We start from the raw sequence: 17,341 nt of genomic DNA, 5'->3' as shown, positions 1-17,341 counted from the left end.
TTTTATTACATTACTTTATTAAATTATTGTTCTGCAATTCTACAGCATAATTATAGCATAATTTTGATGTATTGTATTTGTGAAATTCTTATATGTTTCTACACTCCTATTTTATCTCTTCATTGCTCTTCTACCATGATAATAATTTATTCACTATTGACTTATATTAAATACTTCAATGTTATATTTAGTCAAACACATACTTATTATGCATGTTATGATACCTGTTTGATCTATTTTACTATAGGCTCGTATAACTACTGTAATTCCATCATTTTATTATGAATGAGTTAGTTGATATGTTAGATAATTTCAATCCTTTTCGATGACGATGAAATTAAAAATAAACTATTAGAGCAGGAAGTTTCCTTGAAAATATTTTCTCTTAACATTAGAAGTATCAACAAAAATTTTGACGAACTTATGATACTGCTTTCAGCGTTTGTTTGAATTGTTTCTAGCCCTTACAAAAAAAAATGCAGAAAAGCTTAAATGCACCCACCGATCTATGGAAAGATCCACGCTTGGTATAAGCCTAAAATACAGAGTTGACGGATAAGGCGTCACGGCCGCCAGATGACACCGCTTTTTAGTTTACTTCTCTGACGACGACCGGAATGGCCATCTTATTACACCCACCACATCACCGTTTATAACGGCCGCTAGATAATGGCACCGCTTTCCTTAGAAACCAATAAAATTTAAGTGAAATCAATAAAATTTAAACTCAAAGTCACAAAGATCACGAAAGTGCTTCTTGTTATTTCTGCTGAAAATGTCCAAACCTAATAATGTTTAAAAAAAAAACCTTTAAAATAAGAACGAATATATTTTTATTGACACGTTTTATTTCGTCCCTTTATGATAAAATGCGTCATATGTTAATATGAAATAGTTTTCTGTAACCTATGAAAATATTATTTACTACATTTAAATTTTCAATAATTTTTTTAATGTTTATAAAAAAATTTATCACTTGTAAATAATATAACAGATGAATGTCAAAAAAATGAAATTTTGAGTAATAAAATTTTAAGTTTTCAAACCTACTGGATATTAATCAATAATATAAAGCAACCTGCTTAATGTAAATAGCCTATACTATTTTATACCGTCTAAAATAGTTTTTATTAAACTGTCGCTTTATTTCCAGTATTTCCTCCTTCCATATCCCATCTATCCCACCTGCTTCCAAGCCTCAAAATAGAGGCTTAGCAAGTTATTCATTAAAAAACAAATTTTTAAAAACTACCACCCTTTACCCCATGTTTGCATTTTTTTATTGTTCAGCTATCTTGTAAAGTAGAACCTTTATGTAAAATTTTATTAAGCAGAAATATAAATCATGTGAACTGCCGTCAGATGGCACATTAGTTTGAAACGCATAAAAATTGACACCTATCCTTTATATCTTGTGCCTTTCATTTATCTTTATCTTTATATATACATATAATTCTTCTGTACGTGTGATTACACTGAACTCCTAAATGGCTTAACCGATTAACATGCGGTTTTAAGCAAAATGTAGATCTTTGCGCTGCGCGTGTTCGGAAAAAAATTTCAATCGAATCTGTAAAAAAAAAGTTAGAAACATAAATATTTTTTTCATCGACCTACCAGGGTTGCATTCGACGAGAATGCATAATATACAAAAAAATGGAAAAATGTTGTTTTTTTGTCTTTAAAAAAGTTTTTTTTTTAATGTTTACAAACAACATTAGCTTTTTATGGATCCCAATTAGGTTATTTTCTTACATCCCTTATAATTTTTTCCCATCAATTTCTTTTTACTGGATTTTTGGTATTACTTAAGTAATATCAACTGACATTCAATACATTTTTGAAAGTCGCCTTTATAAATAGTGCACCCCTGTTGGTGAGAAGAGCCGAGTTTAAAATTTGCAAGAAGAATTATTTTTAGTTTTGGAATTCATTCATAAACAAGTACCTAGGTACCTGCTTATCAATGAAAAGTATTTTTCCAAGGTAATAGCAGGTAAGCAAACGTTCTAGCAGGACAACGTCTGTCGGGTTCGCTAGTATAAGTATATATTAGCTAAAATGTTGTCTAAAACGTCAACAAGAAGGACAAACAACAGACGGCATAAACCAACAAAAACATTATTTATTTCCTTCGTTGAAAAATGAAACATAATGAGAGCATCGTTTCTAAAGTCAAATTTTCAGTTTCAAAATCATCGTTTTTTTAAAAAAAAAATATTTGATTGAAAAACTGACCTCGAGAGTTTCCTCTTCTGTAAAAACTACGCTTAACTACATCAGTAAAGGATGCTCGCTTTTCTGGGTCTCATTTATAACTACTTTATTTTATTTTTTTACGTTTTCTCTGGCGGAATGCCAACTTTACAGTACCCCGTGTTCTAACTATAGGAACACTAACTTACCGCCTGCGCATGCGCCTTCTCGCTTTATGTTACTTACGAAATACGCAAACATTACTTTGAGACTATGCACTGGAATTTTGTATGAGAACTCATGATGAATTTCTGTACCAACAATTTGTATAAGAATATAATATATCGAATCGGTTTGTGGATCCATTACTAGTGTTACGGTCTTACGGGTCAGAGGTCCTAGGTTCGACCCCACTTTACCCTTACTTGATACTCATTTTGTAATGATAAGTTGTCCTTTTGACAACTCATTGAAATTCAAATATTTAGGCAAATCATAACAACGCAAAGATTTTTTATTTTAAAAATACAATCCCTCTCCGGGTAGGTGAATAATATGGTTATGTTTGTGAAATAGAACCAGGCCTCATAATTAGTGTTTTAGAGTCGATATAGATAAATCATGAAAAGGAAAATCGACTGGAGATAGATGCGTAGATTTCCATATTTCATTTTAATGTTCTCCGTCTTTGTTGAAATGAAAATCATTCTTTTTTTTTGTTTTTAATTTAAGAAGCAACCCATCCTTGCAAGGATGATTTGTGACATACAGTGAATAATATTTTTTTAATAAAAAAAAAACATAATTTTAAAACAATAAATTTGGACAAGTGCAAAACCACTTCTGAGGATAAGATTGACAAGATATGGGATGAATTTAGGGGATGGGGAAGGTTTAGTTTCCAATGCGTGGTCTATGCATTCCTCGTCAAGCCGACACACACACCAAGGACTGTCCACTATCTTGATTATAAACAAATGACTATTCACAATACAGTGGCCAATCCTCAGTCTGATAATATTGGAGACGATTCTTTTTGACAAATTATATGCATGAAAATCCATTCTTATTATTGAGAATAAAATATCCTTGTATTTTTCAATTATTTATTTATTAATAAATACATAATTTTTAACCATTTATAAGACACTTATTTTGTGTTGATTTACGTCTTTCAACCCTAGTAAAAAAGTTATTTTTTAAGATAACATACCTATTGCATTTGAAGACGCTGAGTGAAAGACGCATCTACCCTCAGAGTAATAATACGCCACCGGCTTATACAGTCGCCGATACGAACAAAAACCTTTGATTATCTCTCACGAAGTTAGCTACAGCTTACAGCAATACAACGGTCCGTCTGTACTCAAACTAAAAATTTGCAATGCTATTGTTCTATGCAATAGAACGAAAGGGCCTCTCTTGGGAGCGAATTATTACTCTGATGTGCATACTCTTATGATAAAGGACTTATTGTTAATACGAAATATAAGAAAATAAATATCTCAATTCTGATGGTATATTTATGTACCGCTTTGTGTTTTGTGCTAGGTGTCCTGTCCATAAAGGGATAAATCATAATATCACGTTGATTGACGTACCTATCCAATTATGCAACTTCTTATTTAATTTTATTTTAAAAAAACATCGTAAAAATCTTGAATTAGCTAGAAAATATCATTTACTTTTTGAATTCGATAAATACTTATACAAAAAAACTTATTATTAATGGAATTAACAGGAACGTAAGCATTCATGATAACCAAGGGACTTAAGCAAGGGTTTAGCCTGGCTCCTACTCTCTTTAACTTAGTGCTGGAATATGTCATTCGGAGAACATTAATCGACACTGGCTCCCATATATGTTTCAGTAGTATTTAGATAGTCGGATAACATGCAGATGACCTAAATATAGTTGCAAGATCATTAACAGCTATCAAAGAAATCTTCTATTCTCTGGAAACCTCTGCGCGTGAGGTGGGCTTGAGAATCAATGAAGATAAAACAAAGTTTATCACTCAACGTCAAAACCCATCCAACAGAGCAAGATATAGCGTGCAGTTCAGAGATAGTTACTCCTTTGATACAGTCGACCAATTCACGTACTTTGGATCTCTACTCACGGAATGTAACGAGGAAACTACAAAAATAAGGAAACGAATATCGGCGGGCAACAGAATATATTTCTGCTTGCTGAAAACTAAGATAACCCTGTACAAGACCATTATTAGGACTGTATTGGCATATGGAGCAAGGCGCTGACCTGACAGTAAGGTCCGCTGAAATGCTGTATATATTCAAAAGGAAAGTTCTTCACCAAATCTGTGGTCCTGTGAATGAAGAAGAAGAATGGTGAATAAGGCAAAATGCCGAATTGTACAGCATATATATGAAGCCCCTAGCAACGCACATAAAACTCTTCTGGTTGAGAGGGGCTGGACACGTACAAAGAATGCCTGATGCGCGAGTAACTAAAAGAGTCATGACTGGACATTCAGGAGCTAAAGGAAGAATTGGAAGACCTAAACTGAGGTGGAAGAATGAAGTAAAAAAAGATTCAGCACAGCTTCTACATGTCGCAAATTGAAAAATAGCTGCTGCTGACAAGGCTCGATTTGGGCTGTAGCGCCTTCGAAGAAGAAGCAGAAAAAAAATACATTTTTAAAAAAAATATTTATTCAACGCTAAAGAAGCATTTGTTTGTTATATATCAATCAGTTACAATGCTATTTCTATTAGATTATTATTATGTTTAAATGTGTAATTCATTACTGTAGAAGGTATAAGCAACATGGCTATCAAACACAATTTTTATTGTTTATTTTGACATTTTATTTTGGAGAATCAGTTACGCTCGTAGGTTGTAGGCATACACAAATTTGATAATCAGAAATAAATCACTCGAATCATTAAAAATAATGCATATAATTTTATCACGGTTGTAAATTCTCGAGTTTACGCACCACTAGCACAGCACTATAGCGCATAAAACACTGACAGGTAAATCTAATAAAGAGAAGAAAAAAATCCTCAGTAGGAATAAAAATACTATAGGAGCAAAGCCAACTTTGACTAATTAATATATTAAAGGTGGATTTATGGCGTCTTATCAACTTACAAGATAAAAGTTATTATACCATTTCTTAAATGTAATTTGCTTCACGTGGGATAATCATCTTTTTGAGATGTTCTCAAAATATTTCTACTACTAAAAGTTTAATTAAAAAAGTTTTGTGTTTTCATCGAAATGGCAAGAGTTGTATTATCTCACTTTTTTTCATTCAACCCGATTTGTCGATTTTTAAGGAAACGCACGAATTATTTGAAAACGTGGTTCCGTAATATATCCGATAGCATCCTGTTTTTTTTAAAATGTACACGGCTTACTGTCTTTTACTGTACACATTAATACAAAATTAAATGCACCTCCATAAATTGGTACACGTGATGTAAAGCAAACAAATTGAATGAAATATTATATATTAAATCAACCAAATACAACTGCAGAGGTCAAAATTAAAATCGAAAATAAAAATCAAGATAAGAAACAATACACACTTACATAAGGAAATGAAAATAAATATAATAAACGAAATAAAAAAATAAGTGAGATTCTAGATGTTTTTTGGCACTCGTGATAAAAAGGCCAACAATATTCGGTGTTTTTTTAAACCGTGAATTAAAATAATATAAGTAAACGTAACTGCATAGAAAATAATCCAATGGCGTCAAATCGCTGGATCGTGGAGGCAAATGAGGCAGTTCAGTGGTTTTTTAAAGATATTTTATTTGTTAACAGACTATCAAACAAATCCAAGACATAATATATTTTTATGTATCGTATTTCATCGCTACGATTTTTTAAAAGTTTTGTTGTGTTTTCAATAATGCGCTAGTGACGTCACTATATCTCTTTGGTGAGTTGCCCTGATTGGTGGGTGTCATGATTTATTCCCGGAAACCAGAAATCAATCACAACACTCGATCGTTAGTTGATTTAAAAGAACTTGTGACGTCATACAAAATAGTTTATTTTTTTAATTTTTTCATACACTTTAAAGAAACTTACGACGCCGACGTACAATTAAATGCTCTAATTTCCCGCGTTTACGAACACATTTTTCCTATCCAACTTCCGGTAGCAGCTTGCCCACCACATACCGCACACCGCATCTGAGGACATAAGTCTCCTTGGCGGTGCCCACATACTCGGAAAATTCGCTCATTGTCATACGAGAAAAGCTGCCCGAAGGAGCTCTCTGAAATCTGGTAGCCTTAGGATCTTTGTGCTGAAATAAAGTAATCCAGAAGCACAAAATATGTACTTCATTGGATTGAGAAGATGGGGAAGTGAATTTTTCACTAACTGGGATTAAATTGATTGGACATGATCAATTCGCCGAAATGATTACAAAACGTTTTAAAAACCTTAAAATTCTTTTTGGAAGCCACCAGATCTGTATGTCCGACAGGACATATAACAGGGCCAGGGATAGTAGCGAGAAGCTCCATTCGGTAATCATAGAGAAGGGGAAAGGGACAAGACCACAGGATGTGTTCAGGAATTTTAAGTTCACAAGAATTTCCGGTAGCACTAAACTTCCTCATTAACAGGATTATTTATGGAAATAATATTATCGCTAAACTTTTCATGCAGTAAATTTATGGTTTCCCGAAGAACCGTATACGTTTGGCGATCTAACATAGATTTAACCAGTAAATTTTCACAATTTGCAAGGGTCGTTTGAGTGAAAGGCATTCTGTAAATCTGTCGTACTTATATTTAAACACAAGACGTCACTTTCTGAGTTTGTGCACCCATCACCACCTGTATTCCTAGACAACAACAGTTTAACGGTAACTGCAAAAGTCAAATATCTAGAGCACATACTGACTGATAATTGTAAAGATGATCAGGACATAGAGAGACAGAGAAGAGCCATCATTGTCAGGGCCTCTATGCTAGCAAGACGCTTCTTTTAATTCAGTAACGAAGTGAAGAAAATCATATTTACTTCGTATTTGACATCCATGATAAACAGCGTAACTATGGAACAACAATACGCAAGCAGCATGGAATAAATTAAGGGTCGCGTATAACAATTCATCCAGACAATTATTCGGATTGCCTAGGTACTGCAGTGCCTCTGAAATGTTTACAGCTGGACGAATAAACACCTTCGCTGCCCTACTTCGCCAAAGAGCCTGGAGCCTATGGAAACGCCTGAAAAGCTCTAATAACGAAATTCTCCAAGCCACTGCAGGGTGGATCCATTCACCGTTGTTCGAGCTATGGTGCGATATGCTAAGACCACCATAAGTGCTGCAAATATTAAATTTTATTTTATATTTATGTTTATTGTAATATTTATGTTTATTGTAATATTTATGTTTATTGTTATATTTTTGTTTATTTTACAATTATGTTCATGTTTATATGATAGAATTGGCTCTGCACTATATAGCTATTTTACTGGAATAAAATAATAATAATATTAATAATAATTCCATTATCAATAAATTATTACAGCTCAAGAACTATCGTCACAAAAAATCGTTTTATCGTTTACCTACGTTACCTTATTTAAGTCATAGGTATAGTTTTTTTTCATTTTACCTATTGGGTGTTAAAAACATAAGTTGTGTCCGTTTTTCAAATTTAAAAATGAGCATCAAAAGTTTTTGAAAAAGAATTTTGTTTTTTTTTTACGTTACTTCGTTCATTTGATAATAGGCCTTCAAAATGGAATATCAAGAAGACAGAAGTGAGCATTTTCGACACTTCCTTCTGTTCACGTTCAACCGAGAGAATAAAGGAGAAAACAAATAAAAATACATCATTGACTAATTTTTTGTCAAATAATGAAGAAGAACACATTTATTCATTTATTTACTTATAAGTAGTTTATCACACATTTTTTGAGACAAGTCAAAAATTGAATTTAAGTATTGATTATCAACCCTTGATGTTCATATATTGACGGTGGAAAGGCAAAGTTTACTAAGCGACATGTAGCCAACTTTACAGAACAGCCAATTAAAGTTTTTTGTTTTTTATTAATGATTAAATTAAATTTATAAATTTTATCGCACTAACTTTATGGTTATTCATTGTAATAAAATAAATAAAAACAACTTTGATTTTAACCACTTTTTAAGTACTCGTATACCTTGATAAAGAAGCTTGTATATCTTTGAAACCGGTCGGTAGAAAAAAAGCCGTTAAAGACAAATTGTTTTTATTTATTATATTAAATTCAATTCAATTTTAAAGAATTATAAGATTTGCTGATACGGATTCATTCCATATTATTTGTAACACAATTTTTGAACCACACATTAAGTACTGTAGCTGCATATTATTGTTTATCAAACCAAAAAAAATAAAACAAACTAGCCATATTACAAAACGATGCCTTAAGAGTTATTTAAAAAAAATAACCAATACACAAGTGTAAATTAAGCAAAGATTATTTTACAATACTTGCGTATAATATAATTAATTCTATAAAAACACAGAATTTTGGAAAAAAAATATCAAAGCTAACATGAACATTGGGGTAGGGCGATACTTTTTTTTCGAATTTCGAAATAAAAGTGGTCTAAAAAGTTGCCTTTTGGATTACTCGGAATGCAAAAAATTAAAAATATATATATACTTCTTTTGGCCCTCAACCAGAGCTTGAAGTTTTCGAAAAAGTTTTTTTTTTGTGCTAAACCGGCTGACATTTCGTATTTAAATAGGAAAATCAGTCCTATTAAATTTTATAATGTGCATTAAACCTTATTAAATAAGCATCTAAGGGCTTAAATTGCACTTTGGTTTGTAATAAATGTAATGGGCCATTGTTTTCGTCAATATTAGCCAAGCGCTCAACGGAATCAGTTCCGCGGAGTGAAAACTTTTTGCGTTTCGGTAATTTTAAAACGTGTTCGAAATTTTAATGTGATTAAGTTATATCTTAATAACAATTTTTTTTATCAATATATATAATTAACAAAAAATTCAGACAGTTATAAACTTCAAACCTCGGTTGAGGGCCAAAAGTAGTTTGCAATATTTTTAAAAATAATTTTTACGTTCAATGTGATCCAAAATGCAACTTTTAAAACCCCTTGAACTTTGATGTCTAAAACAATAAAAAACTTCATACATCAACGGCCCACTTTAATGAACATGATCACAATACCAGAGAAAAGGTACAAATCATTCTCCCGTTTTGAAAAAGTCAGAAAATTCTATTTTACATAAGGAATTTAAAAAAATATAATGCTATGGGTAAATACATTAAAGTTGGAAAAAAAAAGAAAATTCAATTCGATTTAAACAGAAAGTTAAAAAATATGTGTAAATAATTTATAAATGAAATATGTATGTTGCAATTATTAGAGCACACATAAGATTATGTTTATGTGTGCCCAGATTAAAGATTAAAAAATACGAGTAAATTATTTTTTTATTTTATTTATTTAAATCTTAAAGTAGGGCACACATATCATACATATTGTTATGTGTGTTCTAATAATAACATTGCAAATATATTTAATTTATAAATTGTTTATCACATATGTCTTGACCATTATTCTAAATTTTGATATGTTTTTTTCTTCATAAATATTTTTTTCCATTTCGTAATACTTTTTAATTGCTTTAAATAAAATTGAATTTTGTGACTTTGCCTTTTTCTAAATGGAAGTCTAATTTTGTTCTTTTCTCTAGTATTGTGACCGTGTTCATTATTATTTAAAAAAAATATTACTTTAAATTTTTATTTAAATGATGCTGGAATCCTGTTAATGTATGTATTAATACATTTGTGATTTGCTTATCGATTTTTTTTAAAAAAACTCAAAATTTGAATTATCTCTTCTGTAAAGTTACTAAATGTCGCTTAGTTAATTTTGCCATTCCACCTTCGAATGTAATTTCCAAACTAATATCTCAAATCCGATGTGTTTTGCTATAGCGCGTTCGGGTTATATATTTTTATTGACTAGAAAGTTTAATTTGAACTGCATACCTCGCTGTAGTGTCACTAATATCTGAACGTAGAGAAAATTTTAACGGCCTGAACTTAATAAGCTATTTATACCTCTTTACTGGATTCTACAAATGAATAAGCCCCTTCTCCCCTATCCTACCCGCCCCACCACATACTCGACCTCTTACAGTTGTGAGCCAGCGAGTGAATTAAAAATAAGATTCTCCGATCGTTTGAGCGCGGCGTGTTTGTAATATAAACACTGTAGTACTACTACGACTGGCGCACAATGTCCAATTGTAATACGAGTATATAATTTGGCCATAATTAATTGCTCACCCTGAAACATATTTTATGTATAATTTCATCACCAGAATATAATAATTCTCGTTAGTAAGTAATTAGTTAGTAATAGGGGTTCAAACTGTCAGTAGGGTCGCAATAAGTCACATCTTGCTGGAGGGTGTAATTCTGTAAAATGCTGTGAACCTCTAGTTGCATTCCGCCGGCAACACTACTGACTAAGTCCTACTCGTTAGCGTTCACGTCGTGAATCCCGGGCAATGGGATCACACTCATAACGGTGTGATCACACAGCAGATAATGAAAGGATGAAAGGTGAGTTTTTGGCGCCTCCAAACCAGAACTATCCAGCTAAGGGAAGGTAACCCCGACAGAAAAATCCTGCAGAGAAAGCAACAGGAAACCATTCTGGTTATCTTTCCCCAGGAATCACTATGGCGAGTATATCCAATAAGCAGTTGTCATGGCTGCGGAATACAAGAGTAGCGCAGGACTGAGATGCTTTCGCTGTAGTGATCGCCAACGTCGGGGGACCTGACAAGGCACCGCAAGAAGATGAAGTTAGTAATAATAAGTGTTTTTTTTTCATTATGTTTATTATTATGTACGCCCGGGGGGTTTTAACGTGACACGTAGAAAATTAAGAGTCAAGCGTTTCTTATTATAATAAGACAATATCCAGGTCTAATAAATATGTATGTAAATCTTTAAAAAGAGATCATAATTGCTGCCTTTGCGATGGACTCATCTCTCAAGACGTCTTCCATATATTACACAATCGTCTTATGTTTGACGCCAAGAGGTTAAACTGCAAACAAATGTACGCACAATACGGCCAAATGTTTGAAAACCCAACGGAAGTAATAAAAAATTAAGCCACTGCGGAAAGATGTGTTGACTTTCTGAAGACCTAAGTTATAAAAATGAAAAAAATTCATCAAGGAGCGGACCTAGACCCGTGAAGTATAACTGTTGTCCAAAATATTCCCACTAGGAAAAAAAGCAATAAATAACCGGTACAAGAGGAAAAAAAAAAAACAAATGAATCTATTTTTTTTTAATGTCAAATTATATGCGTTGAAAATATATAATTCCAATACGTATAAAAAAAACCAAGCCTAGGTAGTCTGTATTGTAATTCGGTATTGTAATTGGGCCTCTAGGTCTGTTCTTTCAGTAAAAAAATTTTTTTTTTCCTTTTTTTTAATGTGTTATTTTTCCTGGTATATTTTGACAACGTTACCTAAAAACATACACGTTTTATTTTCATATGCAATATTATAGATACCCAATTAGAAAACTGGATACAGATACGTCAGATACCTACGTAATATTACTTGAAGTTTCAATGCCGTAATAAAATGGCGTTATGTAGCAAAATAATATAAATTCAGCTTGCAATTCAATATTTGTTGGATCGTAAAAAAATAAAATTACGTTTTAAGCATTGTGTATCATTTATTGCTATTTACGTTTTTTTTTGGTAAGTTCCATGACCAAAAACCGTAATAAAAGATACTTTGACAATATATTGTTTACTTCTAAATTGTTGTTTTCGGGCTACTGTTTTGCTCAATTTGTTTTACAATGCTACTCAGCTGGAAATCCTTTTGAAATAATTGACCAACTTTTTGGCTCCAATTGCGCCCTGTGCGGCTCTAAAATAGAAGCAAGGGCTATACGAGGTGTACACACTACGTTAAGGGCTTTATCCCGTGATATATCGCGAAGACTGGCCTAAAATATGTATTACTAGCAATCACGGAATAGACAAACTGAAATATATTTATTGACCGTCCCAGGAATAATAATGTAAATTTACCATGTACAATTTTATGATTAGAAACATTTGAATATCTAAGAAATTCATAATGTTTATAGTGAAATTAATTAAATACCGGAAGTAAAGAGATCTAAAAAATTCGTAATAACAGGACCCTGAAAAATATATGAGTAATAATGAATATGTGATGGATGGTTGCGTTTGAAATGTTTGTTTTTTTTACAATTCTTAAGAATAGATAGAAAAAAATTCCCGAGAATTTTCAATTCTGTTCAAAATTCTCTATTTGTAAAAAAAGTCATTTGGAATCGTTGGCTATTTATTTAACAATATTCTATATTGTTTAATTTAAATTAATAGATAACAATGCGCAATCTTGCAAAAATAAAAAAAAACTTTTTTTCTTTCTATAATGCCAAGACTGTTGAAAACTAAATACCTTTATGTGTTTTCCGACTTATTTTCTAACATATAAGTTTTCTGTCTCGAGTTTCTTAATCGAAAATAGGTACGTCGTTTTCTGAAATTATTTTTTTTTTAAAACCAGATGATTTGAAAAAAAAACGCGTAGACGCATTTTATTCATGATGTGACAACTTATATTTATATTTAAGTAATTAACTTAAAAATACTTGGTACACTTCCACTTATTTATTTGACAATTATCGCTTTTACCCTCTAATGGGCATCTTCAGACTGGACATTTTATTCAAACGAAGCAGTATTTAAAAAAACCCAAGGTTTTAAACAAATAATCAAACTATAAAAAGAACTCTTTTCAAATTTATGAAGATCATACCTTTATTAATACTCGTATATCATGTTTCTTCTTCAATGCACAATATAAAAAGTACGATACAAAACAGTTAAAAATATTTTTCAATTAAATACAGCAGGATAACATACTAAATAATTAAGAAACTAATAATATAGTCAGGATTACAAAAATATTTGAGCATGAGTTAAAAAAACCATGACGATATTTTTTTTATTTATTACGACTTCCTGACGAACATCCTGTATATTTTGTAATTTTAAGAAAAGTAATTAAAAGACAAATAAAAATGTAAAACCTCACACTACCTATTATTGTTGTTTTTTTTTTTTTACTATTAAAGTAGTTTCAGGTTTATTGTTCTTTGTTTTATCTATTAGAAATGTGTTATATTTTCTTCGTTTTCTGTTTAAGAAATGTTTTTAATTATTTTTTTTGTAAATGTTTCCAATAAATATTATTCAAACAAAAGAAAAATATTAACAAATTGTAACAGGGATGGAGAACATTTTAAAGAAGGAAATATGGAAGTCTAGGCATTCACAGGACTATAACCGGAATTTGGCTGGTTTAAGTGGTCACTTTACATACTGTGTAACATTCACCATTCTGCTTATGTTTAAACATCCACAATTCATCAACTCTTTCATCTACATTGAGGGGAAATCCTTAAGCCCACCATCCACCCGCAGCTGTTATAGAGTCCTAGGGGACTCTCTGGCAGCTGCGCATAGAGGAAAGTTATTATAAATATTCCCAAGGAATACAAACTCTATGCAGATTAAGGAGGGGGGAGGAGGATGTATGGACAGAGGTTAACACGTCGTTCCCACCCTTAAGGATCCCTTCAATGCTTCTGTTTTTTTTATTCAAAAATATGTATTAACACAAACAATTTACATAAATAAACGTATCCAAATATACAAAAACAATTTCCTTAAACTATAGTAACACAACAAACATAACTTACACAACAAACATAAGTAAATACACGGATATTTACAATGAGAGAACGCCTATGTTTAAACATACACATTTCTTCAACTCTTCCATCTGTTGACTTTTGTGAAATAAAAGAGCTGAAACCTTTATTATGTGGGTGAGATTCATCCGGCTGAACCAATTCACCTACTAGATAACGCCTGGAAACAATTTTCCAATTTTTATACTTCTTTTACCAGTTACTATGTTACCAGTTTCTAAGTTACTTAGTTACCAGTTACTAAGTTACCAGTTACTGAGTTACCATTTACTAAGTTACCAGTTACTTAGTTACCAGTTACTAAGTTACTAGTTACTAACTAGTAAAAGAAGAAGTATAACAATTAGAAAATTGTTTCCAGGCGTGTTGCCTAGTAGATGAATTGGTTCAGCCGAATGAATCTCACCCAAATGATCAAGGTTTCAGTTCTTTAATTTCACATAAGTCAACAGATGAAAGAGATGAGTAAATGTGGAAGTTTAAACATCGGAAGAATTGTGAATGTTACCCAGTGTGTAAAGTGGCTACTTAAACCAGCCAATGACAGGTCATATGCCACGTCAATACCTAGACTTCCATATTCCCTAATCGAAAATGTTTTCCCTCTATGTTGTAACAAATTTAGATAAGAATAACTCCCTAGGGAGGATATCCAGCTAGTCTGCAAACATTTGGACTTTACTTTACTTTACGATTACTCAAAACATTGTTGAAAAGAAAAATAAATTAAAGCGAATATCAATAAATTTGCACATCGGTCAACTGTAATTTTTAAAGAACTGTAATTTTCCAAATAACGTACAGAATTTCTTCATTACTAATCGATTTACGCTTGTTTACAAAGAATCAGTAGTTTCGTAACTATTAAATTCGTTTTATCTTGGCCATAATATTTTGATGCCTTTGTTTTGAAACTTCCAGCGTACTGCTATCCCTAACGCTAATGTCGAGTATTAAGAAACATTTTTCAAAGTAAACGAAATTACTTATTTTTAACGCACATCAACATGGCTGAGGCCCAAAATATTTGGTCAATGTTATGAGAATATATTAAATTACCACGCAATGTGGATTAACAAATCCTCTTCTAAGTATAACCCCATGTAATGTTACAAAACAGAAACATGTGTAATATGTAATAAGATAAATACTTCTTGACCGCTTTTCGGTAGGTACACTGGTTGTCGTATTTTACTATTATGATTTAAGACTTTGATTCGATTTTAGACAAGATCTCCGAACTTGCATCCGGAGCGTTAAACTTTTATGTAATAACCGATCAATAGCTACTATGCATAAAGTCTTCGGTTTTAATTTGACATGACATTTTTAAAACGTGTTTTTTTTACGTAGAATTTTCACAGTCCCCGATCATAATACCTTTACGCAACACTTGATTACCATTGAACACTGTAATTTGTGTGCTATTGCGGTGCTGTTTTGCACTTTTAGGTGCAAAAACGGGTAAAGAAGACGAAGATGAAGAAGAAAAATGTAACAAAGACAATTAAAAAGAAATATTAGAACACAAAAAATGATAAAAACTTATCGGGTTATGGCCCCGTTATATTGTCACGGATATACGAATTGGACGTCCGAAGATGTTTTCATTGAATTTTACTTTCCGGAATATCTCTTAAAATTACAAACAAATAAAAATAATTTTCTGTTTATTTCTCCATATTAATGCACTGTATTTACTCTTCTGTGCTCTAATTTCTTCCCATTTTTCTTTCGATCGCTTCGTCCGTCCCTCTCTAGGCTAACGGAAATAGTACATTTAGGTCGTCAAAGCTTGGTTTATTGCTTATATTAAGGGCGTTTCTTTGGTTATGCGACATGAATTGGATTTATCGTCCGGACAATACGCAAGTAAAGGTACTTCTCACCTTTTGCCACTCCATCGTCGATTAAACTTGGGGTTGTTGACAATTTTGCTTTATTCACTGAAAAGAAGTTAAAGAACTATCGATGACTATTGGATTTTCTGATATGAGTACTCGTAGAAAACGTAAAATACTGTAATTGTTCAGTATTTAACAGCGGAATCGATAAATATAAATACATTATTTAAAAGTAAATCATAGAAGTATAAAACGCAGAAAATTAAAATAAATCTTACGGAGTGCGTGTCTGGGGTCTCACTTTCCAGTCTCATCTGGGTAAAATTTATGATACTCAGGTGAGACTGATAAAGGATATTGTACTTGATAGCACAACCCGTGAGGCGAAACATATGGGCGAATACATATATATATTTTTGAAAATTATTATTATTATTTTTTTTTTTTTTTTAATTCTTTAATGTCCTGCCGGTAAAACAATTTTGTGACTACAAATTATCTGAAATATAAAAAAAAGAGTTTCCCACACTCACAAAACTAGATTAAAAACTAAGGTCTCCCTGAATTACAAATTAGTTCGGAGAACGAATATTTAATTGCCTTATTCCATGGTTGTTCAATGATCTCCCACAAACCATCATTATTATGAAAGATCTTCAAATGAAAAAAAAGAACTGAACAAACATCTTCTTAATACCTTAAAGTGCCGGTTAATAAATAAATTTCTACAATGTAAATAAAATAATGTAAAATAAACCTGTAAAAAAAAAATATGTGTCTCACCGAAAAGTTTTTAGACTTAGTGGGTAACAAATTGTGATATGTATTACACTGAAACCTTTCAAGTCCAACAATTATTTGGTTTATAAATTTCAATAAATTAACAAAATAATTTCTTAGTGATTTTTAACAGTAGGCCTCTAAATTTTAAGGGGAATTTATTTATGATCTAAAAATACCCCCTTTTTAGCATTTTTTTTTATTCGTGAAATTAAAACTGGAAAATATATTAATTTTGTGACATGGTATTGCTTACAAGTAATTGATAAATGATTACAGTTTATGTTTTTCGCCTAGTGATGGATTATTCTGCATATTCGGAAAATGTAATAAATTAAAATAAACCTGTTTCTTTTTTGGTTGACTCTGTGTGTTGGATTTGTTCCGACGTTTAAGCTACCAGGATCCATCTTCAGGATAAACTCAATCATTAAAAAATCTTCGCACCTATTTTAAATAATCCTATTTGCGATCTAAAAAAAAACAGTGTGATTATTTTTTCATATATACTCACTATTGGAAAATGGAAAACAAGTTGGGGAAGAGTGGGATCCGAAACTTGGACCTCTGATTCGTGAGTCCGCGACACTGGCCACGGGACCACAACCAGATTCAATTTATTTATTTTTTTCTCCAGGCAGAAATATTTCGACTTCAAGTAAGACAGAGCATCTCGTGTAAATAAAAAATAATAAC

This window comes from Micrasema longulum, unplaced genomic scaffold (genome assembly GCF_059751315.1).
Source record: "Micrasema longulum isolate JH-2025_06_02 unplaced genomic scaffold, ASM5975131v1 h1tg000056l, whole genome shotgun sequence".
NCBI lineage: Eukaryota > Metazoa > Arthropoda > Insecta > Trichoptera > Brachycentridae > Micrasema > Micrasema longulum.
The sequence above is the reverse complement of the archived record's forward strand: the minus strand, read 5'-3'. Positions refer to the sequence as shown.